Source organism: Gambusia affinis, linkage group LG15 (assembly GCF_019740435.1).
Source record: "Gambusia affinis linkage group LG15, SWU_Gaff_1.0, whole genome shotgun sequence".
Taxonomy (NCBI): Eukaryota; Metazoa; Chordata; class Actinopteri; order Cyprinodontiformes; family Poeciliidae; genus Gambusia; species Gambusia affinis.
The window spans coordinates 2,475,632-2,495,117 of record NC_057882.1 but is presented as its reverse complement, the minus strand read 5'-3'; positions in this window follow the sequence as shown (position 1 = coordinate 2,495,117).

Genomic DNA, 19,486 nt, shown 5'->3' with positions numbered 1-19,486 from the left:
AAAAATTAATCAGAGCACATTTGGCCCTTGTGTGAAAAGGCTCTGTTCATGGAGAGGTGAGGGAATACGATCGAGGCATTTAATTATGATTGGTTAATTTCCCTGAATGAATTGGAATACGGCTCAGACTGTTTACCAAACGCAAGGAGGCCATTAATCAATGTAATGAGAGTGAGCTGATGTCGGCAAACACATTAGTCTTTATTAAAACGTGTCGGGGAGGACGGGGGAGGGATGAGGATGCCGAGGTCACTTCAGAGCTCTGAAAAGATTTTGGAATGACCCAAAAGACATCATCTATCCATCCATCTATCCATCCATTGTTTTCCACTACTTTCTCTCCACCTGCTCTTGGGGGATCCTAGGCCATATCAAAGCTAGAAGATAAAAATACACAAATGGATGGATTTGTGTATCCATGAATCACTTCGCCTGAATCACTTCTGCTGACCTCTTGTGATTCAGAGGAGCAGCATCAAAACTCTCAATTCCACCCAGTAATAATTTTAGCTGTTAATAACTGGGACCTCATTATCATCCTTATGAACGAGTCACCAAAACATTCTAACTCTGCAAAATCCTCACTTAAAGAACAGCAGAGTTTCATTGTTTTAGGAAAGCTGGTCCTGGATCTACTGAACTGTTGAGATTAAGTTTTAGGCAATATTCACATTTTGAATTCTTTATACTTACATTCGGGTCTCAACTTGAAAAATTTGACAGAATTTTCTAATGTATTTGAATTCACTGAACTAGGTGTTCAGGAGAACTCCCTCTGGCCGCAGCTAGCCTGAGGCATTTCACCAAAATTCAATTAGTCTTGGATCCAAAGTCGTATGCAGTGAATTAATCCCCAGACTCTGGCACATCACCAATAACCAGAGCTACTCATTTATTCTCCCAAACTATCCCCTCATCCTTGAGAAATCCATTACTCTCTTAATTTTCCTCCTGAGTCCAAAATCGTTGTTCATTTGACTCAGAGTCTGGACACAGGGTTAAATTCAAACATCTTCATGCATTTTTTGGGATGTTTTTCAAAGTATTTATCTTTTAAAGTCATTGAAAACCTTTAGTGCATCTTGATAAGAATAACCTACCAGGTCATACAAAAAACATTATCTAGAGAAAATAAATAAAAAGGAAAGGCCTGATATGAGAGGCAATCCCACTTGACACACTATTGATCCACTTACTGGATCCCTAAGAGACACAGAAGACCATGGATGTTATGGGTTCTGTGGTAGTGCTGCCTATTCTAAACTACTAAAATAGGCAGTTGTAAGTGTTTTTAGAGGGAATCTCAAGTATAGATTCCAGCTATTCATGAGTGATTGTGTTATGTTGTCTAACACATCTGCTGCCTGCGGCTCATTATGACGTGATGTGGCAAATCACCAATCCTGTAAATGTCTGTATACTTTAGATAATATATTAGCTAGCCCACCTAGCTGATAATGTTGGTCTGTAAACAAACCAGCTTTACATGTGCTGGTTCACAAGATTTATACGTTTAAGAAAACAAAAAGTACAATTCCATACGTTCATGCCAACTAGTGGAGATTTTGAGCTACATTTTCATAGAAAATACACATTGATTGACAAAGATTAGTTTTTGCAACCATTTGCTCGTACATTAACCAATAGAAATGCATGTTTAGATTTTTTATGAAGTCTATAAATATCTGCTTTGTGAGATGGAAAATACCTTCTAAATGTCACCAGGATGTGTCTATTTTCTTCTATACATAATTAGCTTCATTAGGTGATAAAGCAAATCACTGAATTTTATAATCTACATAATTACTTTAGAACTCTGTGAGGTATTTTAAAAATCTGTTTTGATGGTGTTGTACTGAAGTTTGGTCAATTATTGACTGCTGCCACACCTGAAGGTTAAAACACAAAACTTAGAGTACAGTTTGGGTTATATTGCATTTGCTTTAGCACACCGTTTTGCTAAGACATTCTAAACCATGTGATCCATGCAAAATACAGACTGCTGTTGCTCATGAAGGCAAGGGCATCACTGATATGGTGGAAAGATAGTGAGTTTTCTGCTACTCATCAAATCCTTGAAGAGAAAAGAGACCAAGAAGCACCAAAGCGAGCCGATGGCAGATCCAGTGGAAACTGTAGCAATTACATTTTTAATCTGCTTATTGTTAAAACCATCGATTCCTTGAAGAAGAGATTTCAAAACCAGGCGATGTGCGTTTGGAGAACTGCTCAGCTTCCAAAAACAGAATGGTGGTGAATTGCACAGCCAGTGTGACAGACTGCACACTGAGTACTGGACATGCATTTGACATTGATGGAACAGAGCTGGCTGTGGAAATCAGCAATCTGCCAACCCTGCCTTCTGATAACATGACTGCACTGGAGCTTTTCTCTTTCATCCGAAAAAAAAAAAAACAAACAAACAAAAAAAAAAAAAAAAAAACACTGTATCCAAATCAATGTATTTTCCAGCAGATTGCCTGTACTCTCCTTCACCCCTCTGGTCTTGCCATAATCAGATTCAGTCAAGAAAACAACAATATGTTTTGCATTATAGGAACGAGGTTAATTCATAATGTTTTTGTTGTAGTTTTTGTATTGAGATTTTTGTGGTATTTAAGTGTTGTTCAATTTTATTTCTGCTCATTTGCAAAATGAACCAGTTTATTGCCATTATTATTTTTATTATAGTTAAATTATATTTTGTTATTAATAAGTTCTTTGTTAAAGATTCACACCAGGAATCACGACTGAGCATAAAACAGAGACTTTGCTAAAAGTTTAAATGTGTCAGTGAAGTGGATAGCAGTAAGGAGTCCTTAGGAAATGCAGAAATTTGATGCAACTTTTAACATAAAGGACTGGCAACAGTGGAGAGATGTTGGGTACCAGGAGTCTTGTGTCTGGAAATAACATCAATACAATGACAGTTTTTGTCTGTTTGCTGCAGTTTCAAACATGGTATTTGGTTTTGAATATTCATTAGTATAAAGTTTGAATTGATATTATCCTGGCATAACTATTCAATATCAAACACCCTTCGATTTTTCGCTTTTGAGTGCATGTTTTCAATGCATGAGCGCTGAATCGTGATCAAAACAAACTATTCTTCCTGGAGCTCAAATGTTTTTGTTTGTGAGTGTATCTGTCATTCCAGTGGTAAGTGTCTCACAATCAGATAGAATTGATGAGTTCAGAGAATATAAAACCAAGCATCAAAAGAAAGAAAACAAAACAATGTGAAAGTGTTTTCCAGTATGTCTGCCTCACAGAACATTTTTGCTTTGTGTGTGTCATTTTATTTGCTTTAATAAAGTAAAAATAACGTCCTTGAATCACATTGTCATGGACATTGAAAGAGCTGCATTACACATCAGATTGTCTCTAAAAACATTGAATGTGCTAAATGGTTTTTAAATGAAATTTTACACTACACCGGTCTGTAAATATTTCACTGGAGCTACAGTAGATGCGGTTCATGTTTTTTTCTGACAGTAAGTTTGACTCATACTGTTCTATGCTCTCCAGGAAGATGTCTGAATACACACACACGCACACACACATCTTACCACTGATGGCTCTACATCTCTAAATGGCAACTCTCAATTAGCTGCTTTTGTCCTCCGTCGTTTGTCTCCCGCTTCATATCCGCCGTCTCTCCGTCACACTTCGCTGAGCACCATTACCTCATTATCTCCCTTCGTTCTCAGTCAGGAGCAGAAACGCACACACCGACCAGAATGAATAAACATGTCGAACTTTGTTCAGTGTTTCTGCACTGCCGCCTCGCTCCCTCTCTTCCTTTCCCTTCGCCTGTCTCACAAATCATCCCCTATCTCCCCCATCGCCGAGGCTTCCTCTCCCCACCACTCCATCATTCTGATGGTGAGGCTGCATGTGTTGATAAGAAGCTTCAAAGTAGCTCTGCAGTGCTGACAGCAGCCCTCTCAGGCAGCCAGTGGAGCTAAATTATTTAGAAAATAGGTCCTGAAACTTAAACACACTGTTTAGTCAATGAAGGCATGAGGTCTGTTCTCAACTGGCCAAAAGTCATCAAGCATTTTTTTTGTCAAGAATATATTTATACATGTATATTTAGCAGAACATGTGTGTGGCCACAAGCTTAAACATGTCCTTGTACCTCTTTTGTTGCCAAAACTATCCTAACCTCAGTGGTTGGGTTTTTGGAACCAACAGATAATTTCATTTCAGCCTGTTCCTAAGTCAGGGCTCAGTGGATCACATTTTGTTGTGTAGCACATCCTAGAAATGCTGGGGAGATCCGAGGAATCTGGAGACCAAGTCAACACTCATTGCTGTGCTCCTTAAACCATTCCTGAACTTTTTCTGTGTTGTAACATCCTATGTTATCTTTCTGAGAGAGTCCAGAGAAATAGGAAATACTGTTCATTTCTCAATGCCTCCTGGAATAATGTTTGGGTGGGCATCAACATAACACCGAAGAAGCAGGATCAAAGGTTTCTCTAGTTAAACAACACACACATATTTGGCCAACCTTGTTGATGTAGAGCAAAATATAATTCATCAGACCAAACTACCTTATCCCATTGCACCATGGTCAAGTTTTGGTGATCATATGCCCATTATTTGCACATTTTTGTTTATCTGTGGTTATGCTTTACCAGACAACAACCAAGCGCCTTCTGTTTTGACACATTTTTCTTGAGAGCAAACAACACCCAGCCTTTGTTCTCCACTTGTATCAGAGAACATTTTGCTGCCTTTCCCCATCACCAGTTATCACTTTTTCCATTGTTCAAAAGCCTTTGACAGATACTGGTCACTGTGGACACAGAACCAGTGACACAAAAAGTGGGTATGCTCTGTATGCGATACATAGGGGCACCACATGACAGGGGGCGCTAAAATGATGGCGAAAAATGTATTTCTAGTGGGATATTTTGTATTTAACAACTGTTTGTGCTTTGAAAACTAACGTGTTGGTACACCTGTCAACCCAAAATGGTCTTTGTCATTTCACACAAATCTTTTCCCATTTTCAAACATCAACTTTGATTTTTGGAAGTGGCCTGGTACCTATCAACAAGAACCAGAACCCATTGTGAAGAGATGATCATTGTTATTTTATCTTTCACTTGTCATAAAAGTTATAGTTATCTCTAATTTACTAAAAGCAACAAAAAACCGGAACAAGCAGTGATGAAAGGGGTTCACCTCTTGCACAGATCAATTTTTCACCCTGTGCCCTAATGTTCCAGGAAATGTTAAATTATGCCAAAACTAAATGAATAAATGTGCCACTGACTAAGAAAAACACACAGCAGCTTCTTAAACAGGATATATATGTTGAACAGAATTGTCTATAGTAAGTTGTTTCAGACTCTGAATGATGTTGATATCTGAAAATGTTCACAACAGAAAAAATATAACAGAAAAGATGTCTGAAAGTGTACTTCCTAGGTTTTAGAGGTTTTTCATTGACTAAAAGCAATTTTCTTCGAAACAATAAGAGCTTCTATTTCCCTGCTCTTAACCCAACATAGAGTCCAAACTGCACTGATCTTAGAAAATTACTCTTGTGTTAAAAAAAATAAGTAAAACTTCAAAGTAATAGGACTCTCCAGTGAGAAAGACATCCAAGACAATTTATAATAGCTAGAAAAGACAGCATTATCCCAAATTTAAAAGCCACTGAGTTGATGATTCTTCAAATATTATTAGATAATCGAAAGTCTGCGTCTGGAAAAATCAGACTTCTTTTTCATGTCTCCACATCAAAGATCTTAAAAAAAAAAAAAAAATCATTAGCATCAACATTTCAAATATATGAGAAAAAAATCTTCAGTTGATCTTGGGATCGGGGGCAAGTTTGTTCAGACATTAGATGGTAATCTGCACTATGCGTGTTTGATTTTTATCTTTTAGTTCTAAATGTTCAGATGTTTCTTCATGTCTTCATGTGGGACTTTTGTTTTGTGCTTCTGTTTCTCCAACAAAACACTTTCGTACCCAATCTAGACCTTGTCTCTGGTTGTACATTATAATTAAATTAAATTTAAAAACACAGTACAAAACGTCTAAATATTCTCAACTCAAACAGAAATGACAGATACAGGACACTATAGGCCATTTTTTTATTTCAAACTGATGAATAAATGCAGTAACTTGAGGGATATATGTCTTTCAGATATGGCAAAAATCTGTCAGAGCTCAGACTCCATTAGTGTCATTCTTATCTTGAATTGTGGCGTAAGAAGAAAAGCCTGGTTCAGGAAAAGCTTTTCTCCTCTTGATGTGGTCATTCCAACTGACTGATTGAATTTTAGCCTGAAAAAGGAGGGATTATTTCCTCACTGCTGCATCCATTGCCTTGACTGTACACCTGCGGTGGGAGAAGTCAGTTATTCTCCTCCACAATACCATAAAAATCTGCTCCTGATATATTTCCGCACACGTAGCAGCAGACCTCCTGCACGGAGCGCTACAGTGGTTTGAGACTAAAGGCAGCACTGCTTCGTGCTGGGAGCCATTCTGTGTGCCCACAAAACTGTCTTTACATCCAGACTGGAAATACATCAAAAGTTCCTTTGCATACATCCATCCCACACTCTTATTTGAAATGAAGTATGGCAGCCATTTGCTCAACTGATCCCATCGGGAAGCAGAAAGTGGGAAAGTAATTGGACAATCAATCTGCAGATGGCAGGTTTCCTTCACACAGGAGCTGATAGTGCTGCATGCCAGAGCTGTCCTGCTGAATAAATATGGGCTTTGTTTCTGGCTCTGATTACATGACACATCCTTTTTCACTCCTGAATGAGCATTCTGTGTGATTGACAAATGTGACAGAAGTATTTACACAAGAGGCAAATGAAATAACAGGAGAAGCAATTCTGTTTTCCAGGCTGTGGGCAAACATAAGAATGCTTATGTCCAAAAAGGAGACAAAGCAGCAGCTTTATCTATTTGGCACAATTAATAAGAACATATGAGAAAAATCTACTATCCATGATATTTTTAGTCTCCTAAATAGACAGTGAGCTCAGAACATTCAGAATTTATAATATCATTCACCTACAGTTGCTGTAATCGTGTTTAAATTACTTTAACCTGATTAGTATGCTTTTCCTTAGCAATGCAAAAACAAAAAATCTTACTCAGGATTTTTGTCTAATTTCTAGTCCAATTATCTTAGCGCTCAAAGAAAGAAATGAGAAAAAAATTATTTACAAGTAACTTTTCAGCAAAACAGGATTTTTTTTTAAGCAAATATAATCGTAATGTTACCAAAACATTGTTCCCATATTTTAAGTGAAAATTTAATCAGTATTAAGGAATTATTTACTTAAAATAAGCTCACATTGAACTGAAAAGTGACTTGTAAGTTAGTCTTGTCTTATTTCAAATATACTAAGATATTTCCACTGGAATCTAGACCAAGGATACTTGGATGTTGTGTACTTGTCCTGTCCAGGTATTTCAGGGATACCACATGGAGAAGATGACTGCCTACATGTTAGGATATTTCAAGAATCCTGTCTAGTATAAAAATAAATAAATAAAAATCACTAAGTGCTTCATAGCAGTACAATAACCCAAGAGCCAATAGTTCTCTTGATGAGTAAATTTATTAGTCACACAAAATTAGTTCAAAATTTAAAGCAAGGATTTTAATTTCTGATTTTTAGTCAGAAGATTCTCCTTGTGAAGTAAGAGCCTTTACTGTGAAATAAATGATTCATTTTTGCACTACAACAATTAAACGTTGGAGCCATCTTGAAGATCTTGACAAACAGGAGGATCTGCATGATGTAAGGCAAATAGAAAAACTTAAATCTACTATTTCAGTTAATTCTTCTGAAAAAATAATAATAATTTGAGCAAAAACAACCTCAATGGTTTCTGAAGCCTAACGGTAACTGAACCTAAATTATCTTTCATTGGGATTTATTATGGAGACCCATTGTCACTGGTGTTAAATATATTGTAAAAAATTAACTTGTGTTTTTTTTTGTTTCCTTTTGCAATGTTAATCTTCCAGAGAATTTGTGACTTGATTCACCACAATGGCAGCCAGACTACCTGGCATCTCCTCTCAACTTCTCCACTTTGAATCCCTGCTGTGCCTCGGCCAGGGGAGATGAATGAATAATTCTTTTCCCTACATCATTAAATCCTGAGCAAAGTTTTCTGCCTCGACTTGATCTAATGCGCCAGCAGAGTTGCAGGTGGTCCTGCTGGCAGGTTGCCAGGTGTGAAGGTTTCACCCGGCAAGACTCTCACCTGCTGTTGCATCTATAAACGCTTTTTTTATGAGTTACTTAACGAGCTGGAACATTACCTTGTGAATATTCATGTGTGGTAAAATGCTACATGTGGTTTTGTAAGTAAATATATCTGGCTTATCATCCTTTGATAAAAACATAGTTGAATAAGATCAATTAAAGAAGTTGTAAATTAATATCTCCCAACAGCAGGAATACACTTTCAAGTCTTGACTGTTAAAAAAGGGACCCAAACGGTCACCCTGTAGGTGTTGTCTGGATGCTATGCGACGTTGAAGGTGACCCATTATGCTTCATAGAACAGGTTAGGGTCGGTCTATACAGAACATGCTTTGCATAAAATTATCATTGTGTAATGTAACTTTAATCTTCTGGGTTCTGCCTATTTTGAGCTTTCTGAACAAACTGTTTTAGGACTGTTTGACACTTGAAATCCAAATAAGCTGCTGCTGGATACACTCAACGTTTACACTCACACATGAAAATGTCTGCAAACAGATGCACAATTATATAAGCGTATATCTTTGAAAAGCAAAAGTGGAGTCTCCTTTAAAACCAACAATAGCATAGCTAGTGGTTTCTAGATGGTAAGTCAACAACAAAACACTTGTCGTTTCCAGCATATCTGATTGAAAATTCCCTTTATGGTTCCAATGCCAAATATACCTTAAAATGCAATAATAGAAGGAGCAAAAACCTTCTTAGCATTAATACAGAAGCTGACAATAGCATATGTCAAGTAGTATTGCACATAGGTACTTCAGCTTCCCAAGCTCAATTTTTTTTGAATGTCTTGGATATGCTCCATAAAACAAATCAGCTAATTTTCCATAAATGCCTTAGAGTTACATTCTAAAGAAAAAACACAAAAAGCTGAACAAGTGAATGCAGAACTGTGAAAGGGTGACACTGTATATGCTGTTACCTCACATGTCATCCTATCTTTGGGTGAATGTTTTCTACTCCAGGCACTTTGCTGTCAGAAAGCATTTTAAGGTCTTCAGAGGATTGTTCACTGATTAAGAACATCATCTAAAGTAAAAAATCAAGGATGTCCGTTCTTTGAAAACTGGTGGATTCCAGATTTATTTGACACAGCTGAATTCATGGCTAAATTATCTCCTTTACCATCTTCCTGGTAATGACTAACTTACTTGATTTAGGGGTATTAAGCCAGTGGAAGATCTAAAGATTCTTGAGAAAGTGAACTTCACTATTCAAAACTGTTGTCCACTCAGGGCTTACCTGGAAGCCCCATTTACATTCAAAATAGCTGAAAAGGAGGATACAAATGGAATTAAAACGTAGCCTTATATTTACTGTCAAAATTGATTTTACGAAATACAATTCTGGGCAAGAAGTGGAACCCACATGGTTGTTAGACATGTCGTATGATTTGTCCCACAATCTCGATTTATTTAGTAAAGCCAACTAGGTTGCATACCAGAACCCCATTGATAGTCCTGATTCATTCTATACTAACCAGCCTGCTAAAAATCTACAAAATCCCTATAAGTGTGAGAAGTTAGAAGGAGATGGATAGATGAAGCTAGGCTCCCACTGCAGTAAAGTGATTGCACCTTTGATCTATGTAAAGAAACAGCTTCGCTGAAAGGCAAAGGTCTTGATTTATCGGTCAATTCATGCTGGAATGTTTAAAGACCCAGCTGAGGTAGTTAAAAGGTATTTGATTCGGATATCTACTGGATAGCTTCGTTTTGAGGTTTTGAGGCATCTCCCACTGGGAGGAGTAGCAGGGGCTGAACCCTAAAAGAGCTAAACCTTCCTTCTGGCCAGGGGATGCCTTGGGGTTCACCAAAAGAAAGTTATGTCAATTTGTTTTGGTTTTAGTGTTGGACCTTATGTCTGTGACCAGAGATGGATGGATACATGAACTTACAGGAAAACGAACAGGAAATCAAAGCAAGAGGTTGTACTAAGTATTCTGAGCTTTTGTCACTAATATCATGCTTAGTTCAGGATTTTAATCCATTTGGTCTTTACACATGGTTTGCTTCTCTTTACCTTATACAGATGTATCTATCTTTACTAATGCAGACACCATGAAATAATTTTTCGGTTTTTCTTCCCACCCATATATGTGAAGTTATAGCAACTTTCCTGTCTAGTCATAAATCCATGAAATGACTTGGGCTCCACCAGCATAATTCATCGCTCATGCTAAAAGCAAAAGCTATCAACTTTTTTCTGCTATCTACACAGTAGATAGAAGATGAAGAAGATGAGGAATTGCTCTACTGCTATGAAGCCAGAAATGTATATTCTTCCTCCTCAGCATCTTTTGAGACATTTTGATTTGTCCAAAATCACTGCTTCGGCGTAAATTGTGACGGAAGTAAAAGTAATATAAAAGACAACAGCCTCAACCACAAAGTAGGAAAACCAAGTTAAACCAGGAAAACGTAAAAAGTGTCTTCAGCTCTGATCACATAACATGCAAGCTGTCTGTCACTCAGCATTACAGTTGAAGTGTTGGCTCTATATTTGAGGTGACTGCTGGTCAGATGTGGCAAAAGGGTGAGAATGGAAAGAGCAAAACATGAACTGAGAATCAGAAGCCAGTAAGAAATGTTTGCTCCCCTTAAACCAAAGGTGTGAAAAACGTTACCATTTTTTAATCCTTTTTAATGCTAAAGTCTAAAGCAGTACATAGCCCAGTTAGGTGCTAACATAAACAAAAATGAAGAGTGAGCTGTTTGAGATTTGGTTTTATTTTGTGTTTTGTATATTCTACAAAACTATTTATCATATTCAGTTCATTTTTCTGTGCTCTGCTTGTTCATAGTTATTCATGTCACTGTGGGAGTGACATGAATATCATAAATCCCTTGATTTGCTCACTTGCATTCCCTGTCATTCTACACCACAGGTGTCAAAGTCCAGTCCTCAAGGGCCGGTGGCCTGCAGTTTTTAGATGTACAAAACACTGGAATGAAATGGTTTAATTACCTCCCTGTGTAGATCAGTTCTCCAGAGCCTTAATGACCTTATTATTCTATGCAGGTGTGGTGGAGCAGAGGCACATCTAGAAGTTGCAGGACAGTGACCCTCGAGGACTGGAGTTTGACACCCCTGTTCTACACTCTTCCCTCAGTGTATAAGCTCACTAGTTTGCATTGTTCCTTGCTGGGCTCTACTGTTGTTCTTGTGTGTTTCACATGAGTTTTTTCTTAAGTTTTTAAATCCATCAGTTCACAGTCCATTATGTGTCTGTCATTGTCCTGCAGCTATTTGGGTCCTCCTCAACAATAGCAAAAGATGACAGACTCAAAGTAAGACTTTTCAACCTAACATCTCTGTGTCAACTGTTATGTATGCTGTTGAAAGCACAATGCCATGCAGCAGTGCCTCAAAATTCATCAACTTCACTTTCAATCAACAGTTTTCCAAAATTAAACTTCTAGAATTGCCTTAGCAATCCTCTGACCTCAAGTCAGAGACACATAGCTAAATGGTTGATTTGTATGGACATATTATGTCATGTTGCAAATATGATTGGACCCAAGTGCAGACAAAACTGAGGACAGCTGAAGAAAGAAGAGGATAATAATAAGAGGAACAATTAAAACACAATGAGAACCAATAAGCTATAAAAGCTTATCTGACCCCTAACCCTACATTTTGTATACGGAGCAAGGAATGGAAATATCAAAGGCACCTAAAGGTCTATTCAGAGCCAAATGGGAGCAGCTGAGGTAGTGTGCAAGCAGAGGGGAATTAGGTAATGGGAAACAGCTGTGGAAGGAATAAAAAACTAAAATAAAAAAACAGACTGAGTAAAGGTGAATGATAAACAGAGAAGTTAAAAATAAAAAAAATAATACCAGCAAACAAAGTGAGTAAAATACAAAAGCCCAGAGAGCAGAAGTAATGAATAAATCAACTAACCAACTAATGAACCATATGTCAAGATCTAAGAAAGTAAATATCAAACAAGGAGGTGATAAAATGAAAGCCAAGACATAAATGAGCCTTAGTGTATAATTATGCCCCTTTGTGGATAAAGAAAAACAAACAATTCATATTTAAAGGATTGATTTATGTTGAATTATTTATTATTCCATTGAAAATGAGCAGGTCAAGTAAATAATTAAAGTAACACAACATAACTAACAATAGGTCCATCACTCCTGTGATAAAATGTGTATTAAATTCTCACCCAAACCTATATTTGAGTTGACCTCTAGTTAGATGAGACAAAAATGTTAGACTGTCTTCTAAAAATGACAGAAGCTGTGAATTCCTTCTGTACTGATTCTTCACATATATATATATATATATATATATATATATATATATATATATATATATATATATATATATATATAAAATTCCCTTCTCACCCACCGCGGGTGGTGATTCTTCTTCCTCTTAGCTCGGGTCCTCTACCAGAGGCCTGGGAGCTTGAGGGTTCTGCGCAGTATCTGGGCTGTGCCTAGGACTGCACATTTCTGGACTGAGATGTCTGATGTTGTTCCTGGGATCTGTTGTAGCCACTGTTCCAGTTTGGGGGTGACTGCCCCGAGGGTCCCGATGACCACAGGCACCACTGTGGTCTTCACCTTCCAGGCCCTCTCCAGTTCCTCCCTTAGGCCCTGGTATTTCTCTAGTTTTTCATGCTCCTTTTTCCTGATGTTGCAGTCACTTGGTATTGCCACATCCACCACAACGGCTTTCCTCTGTTGTTTATCCACCACGACTATGTCTGGTTGGTTCGCCTCACCATTTTGTCTGTCTGGATCTGGAAGTCCCACAGGATCTTAGCTCGGTCATTCTCCACTACCTTCGGGGTGTTTCCCACTTTGATCTTGGGGTTCCAGTCCATATTCTGCACAGATGTTTCTGTACACTATGCCTGCCACTTGGTTGTGTCGTTCCATGTATTCTTTCCCTGCCAGTATCTTGCACCCTGCTGTTATGTGTTGGACTGTCTCAGGGGCCTCCTTGCACAACCTACACCTTGGGTCTTGTCTGGTGTGGTAGATCTGGGCCTCAATTGCTCTGGTGTTTAGGGCCTGTTCCTGGGCGGCCATGATGAGGGCCTCTGTGCTGTCCTTCAGTCCAGCTTTTTCCAGCCATTGGTAGGACTTTCTGATGTCAGCCACTTGGTTATTTGTCGGTGGTACATCCCATGCAGGGGCTTGTCCTCCCATGATGGTTCCTCCGCACCTCAGGTTCTGTTCCCCATTGTTTGAGACATTCACTGAGCACATTGTCTGTTGAGGCTTTGTCCCTGATGTATCTATGGATCTTGGATGTCTTGCCTTGGATAGTGGTTCTCACACTCACTAGTCCTCTGCCTCCTTCTTTGCGGTTCGTAGAGTCTCAGTGTGCTGGATTTGGGGTGGAACCCTCCGTGCATTGTTAGTAGTTTCCGGGTCTTAACATCTGTGGCCTGTATCTCCTCCTTTGGCCAGCTAATTATTCCTGCAGGGTACCTGATTACTGGTAGGGCATAGCTGTTTATTGCACGGATCTTGTTCTTGCCATTGAGCTGGCTTCTCAGGACTTGTCTTATTCGTTGGAGGTATTTGGTTGTGGCTCTTTTTCTTGTGATCTCATCAAGGTTGCCATTTGCTTGTGATATTCCCAGGTATTTGTAACCTTCCTCTATGTCTGCTATTGTTCCTTCTGGGAGTGAGATCCCTTCTGCGGATGACCTTCCTCTCTTTGTAACCATCCGACCACACTTCTCTAGTCCGAATGACATCCCAATGTCTGCTGTATATCCTGGTGGTGTGGATCAGTGAGTCTATGTCACGCTCGCTCTTGGCATACAGCTTGATGTCATCCATGTAGAGGAGGTGGCTGATGTTGGCTCCATTCTTGAGTCGGTATCCGTAGCCAGTCTTGTTGATGATTTGGCTGAGGGGGTTCAGGCCTATGCAGCGCATCTCCTTGGTATATGCCACATTTGATGGATACTTGTGCAAGTGGCTTGCAGTTGGCTTCAAGGGTGGTCTTCCACAGCCCCATTGAGTTTGCAATGAAGGTTCTCAAGGTTCTGTTGATGTTGTACATCTCTAAGCATTCGATGATCCAAGTGTGTGGCATTGAGTCATAGGCTTTCTTGTAATCAATCCAAGCCGTGCACAGGTTGGTGTGTCGGGTTTTGCAGTCTCTGGCAACTGTGTGGTCTACAAGGAGTTGGTGTTTGGCTCCTCTGCTATTCACCCCGATGCCCTTCTGTGTCGTGCTCATGTATTGATCCATGTGTTTGCTTATCTTAGCCGCTATGATGCCTGACATGAGCTTCCAGGTTGTGGAGAGACAGGTTATTGGTCGGTAGTTAGATGGGACCGGGCCCTTTGTTGGATCCTTCTGGATCAGGATTGTGCGCCTTCAGTTAACCATTCAGGGTGGTTCCGTTCTGTAGCAGCTGGTTCATTTGGTCTGCCAGTCGCTCATGTAGGGCAGTCAGTTTCTTTAGCCAGTAGGCATGGATCTTGTCTGGCCCTGGTGCTGTCCAGTTCTTCATACCTGAGACTCTTTCTTGGACATCTGCCACAGTGATGGTTACCGGATTTTGCTCAGGGAGTTTGCTGTGGTCATCTCGTAGAGAGATCAGCCACTTTGCATTGCTGTTGTGGGACGCCTCCCTTTCCCATATGCTTTTCCAGTATTGTTCTGTCTCCAGCTTTGGTGGGTCTCCAGCCTTGTTATTCCCCTGCCACTGAGAGTACACTTTAGCTGGTTGGGTGGAGAAGAGCCTGTTAATCCTTCTGGATTCCTTCTCCCTTGTGTATCTCTGTAGGCGGCTGGCCAAGGCCTGGAGTCTCTGTTTGGCAGTTTCGAGTGCTTCAGGTATGTGCATCTGGCTGTACTTCTTGGGTATTGGTCTTTTTGTTGTTCCCTTATGGAGCTCTGATAGTTGGCTCACTTCCCTCCTTGTTGCCTTGATTTTACTCTCTAACCGTCTTTTCCATGGTGGGTATTTGTTATTGTCATTGTTATTCTTATAGCCAAGCAACTCAAGGATCACTGATGCTGCGTTGTAAATCAGCTCGTTGGTTTCTGTTATGGTATTGGTAGGGATTGTTCTCACTGCTGCATTCACATTCTCAATGAGACTTTCTGATGGTATTTCACTCAGCCGTTGTAATTGGCGCCGAGGAGGCCATGATTCTATTTCTCAGGTCTGTTGCAGCCTCATTCAGCTCTGTTTCCATCATTGTGGCTGCATATTCCCTCTCTGGGCGGGGGCTTGTAGTTAAGCCCCGCCCTCTCTGACATCCAGGTTCCTCCTTTTCGCCGTAGCGTTTGTGTTGTACTCGTCAATCTCAAGCTGTGATAGTAGCTGCCGCTTATGGATGTTGGAACACTGAGCTACTAGCTGTTTAGCACTTAGTGTGGACTGGGGATGTCAAGTAACCATTCCTCCCTCAGTCTTTGCATATAGCCCTCCGATCGGGGCTACTTGAGTAGTAGCATTCCAACAGATCCAAGTTTTCATCTCTTGCCCATTTCCGCTTGTCCGCCTCGTTGTTCCAGTAGCCCATTTATCATCAAGGTGCTCTGGTTCCCCAGCACCTGACGCAGACCTTGTTTGGCCGGGCGACGTCTGAGCCGGCATGTTTCCTTGCTTCTTTGTGTCTCTCATGTTATGAGGTAGGCTGTAGACCCGCTGACTTATCTATTGAGCTATCCTGCCAGCTTATATATATATATATATATATATATATATATATATATATATATATATATATATATATATATATATATATATATATATATATATATATATATATATCCATATATTGATGTGATGCTGTTTGTGTTTTAACATTTAATTTGCAATCATGTTTGACTGAAAGACAGCAACACGTGCTGAGAGGCAGATGGAACAGAAGTGTGGTAACAAGAAGTATGAAAAAGATGAAACACAATCTCACGATGCTTCTAGGGCTTGTGGGATATGGAGAGAAGAGTATAGGTTCTGGATGAAAATCTGCCACAAGGCAGACGCGCTTTAAAAAATAAAGATGTATTCTTCACTTTCAGACAGTAAGAGGTGATTTCACTGAAACTCATCTTTCAGCAGAAGGCTGAAAGGTTCAATCATGCCATGAGACATGAAGGGTTCTGTCAACCCAGCAACAGGGAAACCTTGAATCCAAACAGACATCCCCAATGTTTAAAAAGCAGGGAAATATAAAGCAGTAGTCAGTTGATTCTGAAAGGGAAGAAACTTCACTCTCCACTTCACAACTGAACACTGTAGAGTAACAGAAACTAGAGTAGTAGGACAGAACTAAAGAAAACTGAAACTTTCTTATGTGTTCATCACTGATAATCTGATCTGAACAAGACTCATTCCAACTGATGCATGAAAGCATGAAGATTTTTTTTTAAACGTTTAATAACCTAAGCCATGAATACAGAATTAAAAACTGATCATTTCATGTTATCAGTGGTTACCATGGTGGTTTGTTCCACATTGGCTGACAATATCCATCCTGTTACGTGCACTGTGTAACTTTCTTTTGATTCCCACTTCTAGCAAGAAGATGCATCATGCCACAAAGCACAATTTATCTCAGACTGGTTTCCTCAGAAGAATAATGAGTTCACTGTTCTGGAACAGCCTCCATAGTTACTAAATCTTAATCCACCAGAGCACCTTTGGAATGTGGTGAAAAATTGTTGTGAAGCCAACAAATCTGCTCCAGGTGTATGATGATCTCATGCCAAAATGAACCAAAGTGTTCATAAAAAGTCGTGATCAAGACCAAAACAAATCTAAAAAGTAAAATAGTTGTTTTTTTCAAACTAACATTTTGTGGCATTTTTTAAAGTAAACAGATGCAATTGACAGTAGTTCTAAAATGTAAACAATCTGTAAAAAATTAAACATATGCACTAATTAAACAGAGACGGCAACAATTAGCAAACCAAAGGCCTTCTGAGTGCTGCATAAAAAGAGCTTAGTGATGCCGCAAACGTATTACGACACAGACAGCTTTAATTTCATTACTAGCAACATGTACAGAGGTTATCAGCCCCAACATGTGCTCCAAACGTTGAGAGACAGCGATCTCATCATAAATTACCCCAGCAGGTGGCTCAACCCCTGCAGAGGTGTTAATCACAGGAGATCAGCTATGTCCCCCCGGAGAAAGTGTCTAGTGATCTGTGTCAGTCGATAAATACAGGTGTTGAATATCAGCCAGCATGTTCATTCACATACAAACACTAAGAGCTGCAGTGATGGACAGCTGACTGGGTGGTTTACTTTAACAAACCTCGTTCAATTCCACGGGCAGACGGAGGTAACGGCTAAAGCGTGTGCTTCCAGTAAAAAATCATCAGTTTGCAGAACTCAGACGTGCCAGGTGCAGGTTTGTGTCTGATTGCCTCTGAGTCACCAACAATGAGCTAATCACAGCGAAGCAGACGGCACCCGCAGGGCAAGCCAGGTGAGACACGGACGTGTGAAAGGTGCAAGGCGACAGCAGGTGTTTTTATTTAAAACGTGTTTGTTTTTTATGCCATGAGAGCCACGATAAAACAGGACTGTGGTTGCTACGCCTCATACGGAAACAGGAACATTTTGCATGGTTGTCAGTGAGAGTTCATGTTTGTTCAAGTCTAATTATAAATAACGCGGCCCTTATCAGTCAACGAAGCAGGTAGTGACAGGAAGGAGCAAACGCAGGCTGAAAACAGGCAGGTCAGCAAAGGAAGCTATAGATGTTTATTTGAAAAGCCCAACTAAAAACAAAGAGAGGTATTGATGGAGAAAATGACTAACATCTGGCCAGCATAGTTACTAACAATATTGCAGGATGTCAGTTTTTACAGGCTGCAAGTGAATAAACAGGAGAATAGACCAGATTGTGACTCTGCAACGAAACTGAAGACAATTTAGAGATTATCTATGCATTAGCTTTTGTTGTTTCTCTGGAGCATTCAAGTGTTTGTTAACACAATACCAAGGCAGACAAATATCAACAACGAACAAGCAAATTTTGTTTCCCATCAATTTGCTAAAAGGTCATTACTATTTTTAAACCTCCATTCTTTAGAGAGAGAGAGTATTACCAACAGGAAAACATTTAAGATGCCAGCCAAATCTTCTCCCAGCAAATTCATCCAAGAGCAAACTTCACAATGCTGAGAGAATTGACAGAAAACCTCAAAGCTCAATCTTCGTCTTACTTAGGATGATAAATGTTGAAGCTCAAAACAGAAAATGAAAAAAAAAAAAAAAATCAATTACCAATTCGGACTTGTTTGGACAGATTAGGTCAATGTCTGGTTCACGTGGCAAGATTTCACATTTGTCAGTTGAAAACCTGAGAGACCATACACAATGATAAAAACTCATAGATATTAGTGGTCTATTTGTGTGCAGTCAAACTACAGACACATCACTCTCAAAACAGATGTCACTCAAACATTTAGATGTTAGATGGGACATCTCTCAAAACCTCTAGATATCAAACAAGACTTCAGAGTAAATAAACATGGCAGACGAGGAAGAAACAGTGGAGATTTTTAACAAAGAAAAAAACAAAAATATATCTTTGATGTCCACCAGACATTCTGGTGAACTGTGGCATTTTTATCTTTCCAGTTTTGTTTTCCCCTCTGTGTTTCCGTCTTCTCGCTTTCTGATTAGCTTCAACATTCAACAGGCTGAGTAACTGTTTGTCCTCAGAGAACACCTCACAGGCTAGAATACCAGGCCAAGACTTAGAGGTCGTAGCATTCGTTTGAGATCGCTCTTATAAAACCCACACAGAGTGAACATCTTCTAAGATAATATTTAGAGATATCATAATAATCGGAGCGTCGGAAGGAAAAGATCAGGTCAAAAGTCTGCAAAATATCTTCCTGTGTGAACCAGACATCAGTAGAAATGCCTGGATCACACTTGAGCCAACACTGTTACTGAATAAACAACAAATACATATACATCTGATGTATTGCAGTTTATGCAACCTCCAATGTATAAAATAAAGATCATTTGGGCATACATTTCCATGGCAACCGCTGCCAATTCAAACGTAATTTGCTGGAAGCTTACCTTCCCTTCATGCATCTAAACACATCACTCTTCCCCCTTCTGAGCATGCGGAAATTTATGAAGCGCACAGATTGTTTGCCAGGTGAGCGGAGGGGGGGTGGCGACACCGTTCAAGTGTTACAGAGTTTTCCATGTCGGAGATGTTTGATTAATAGACAGACGACTTGTT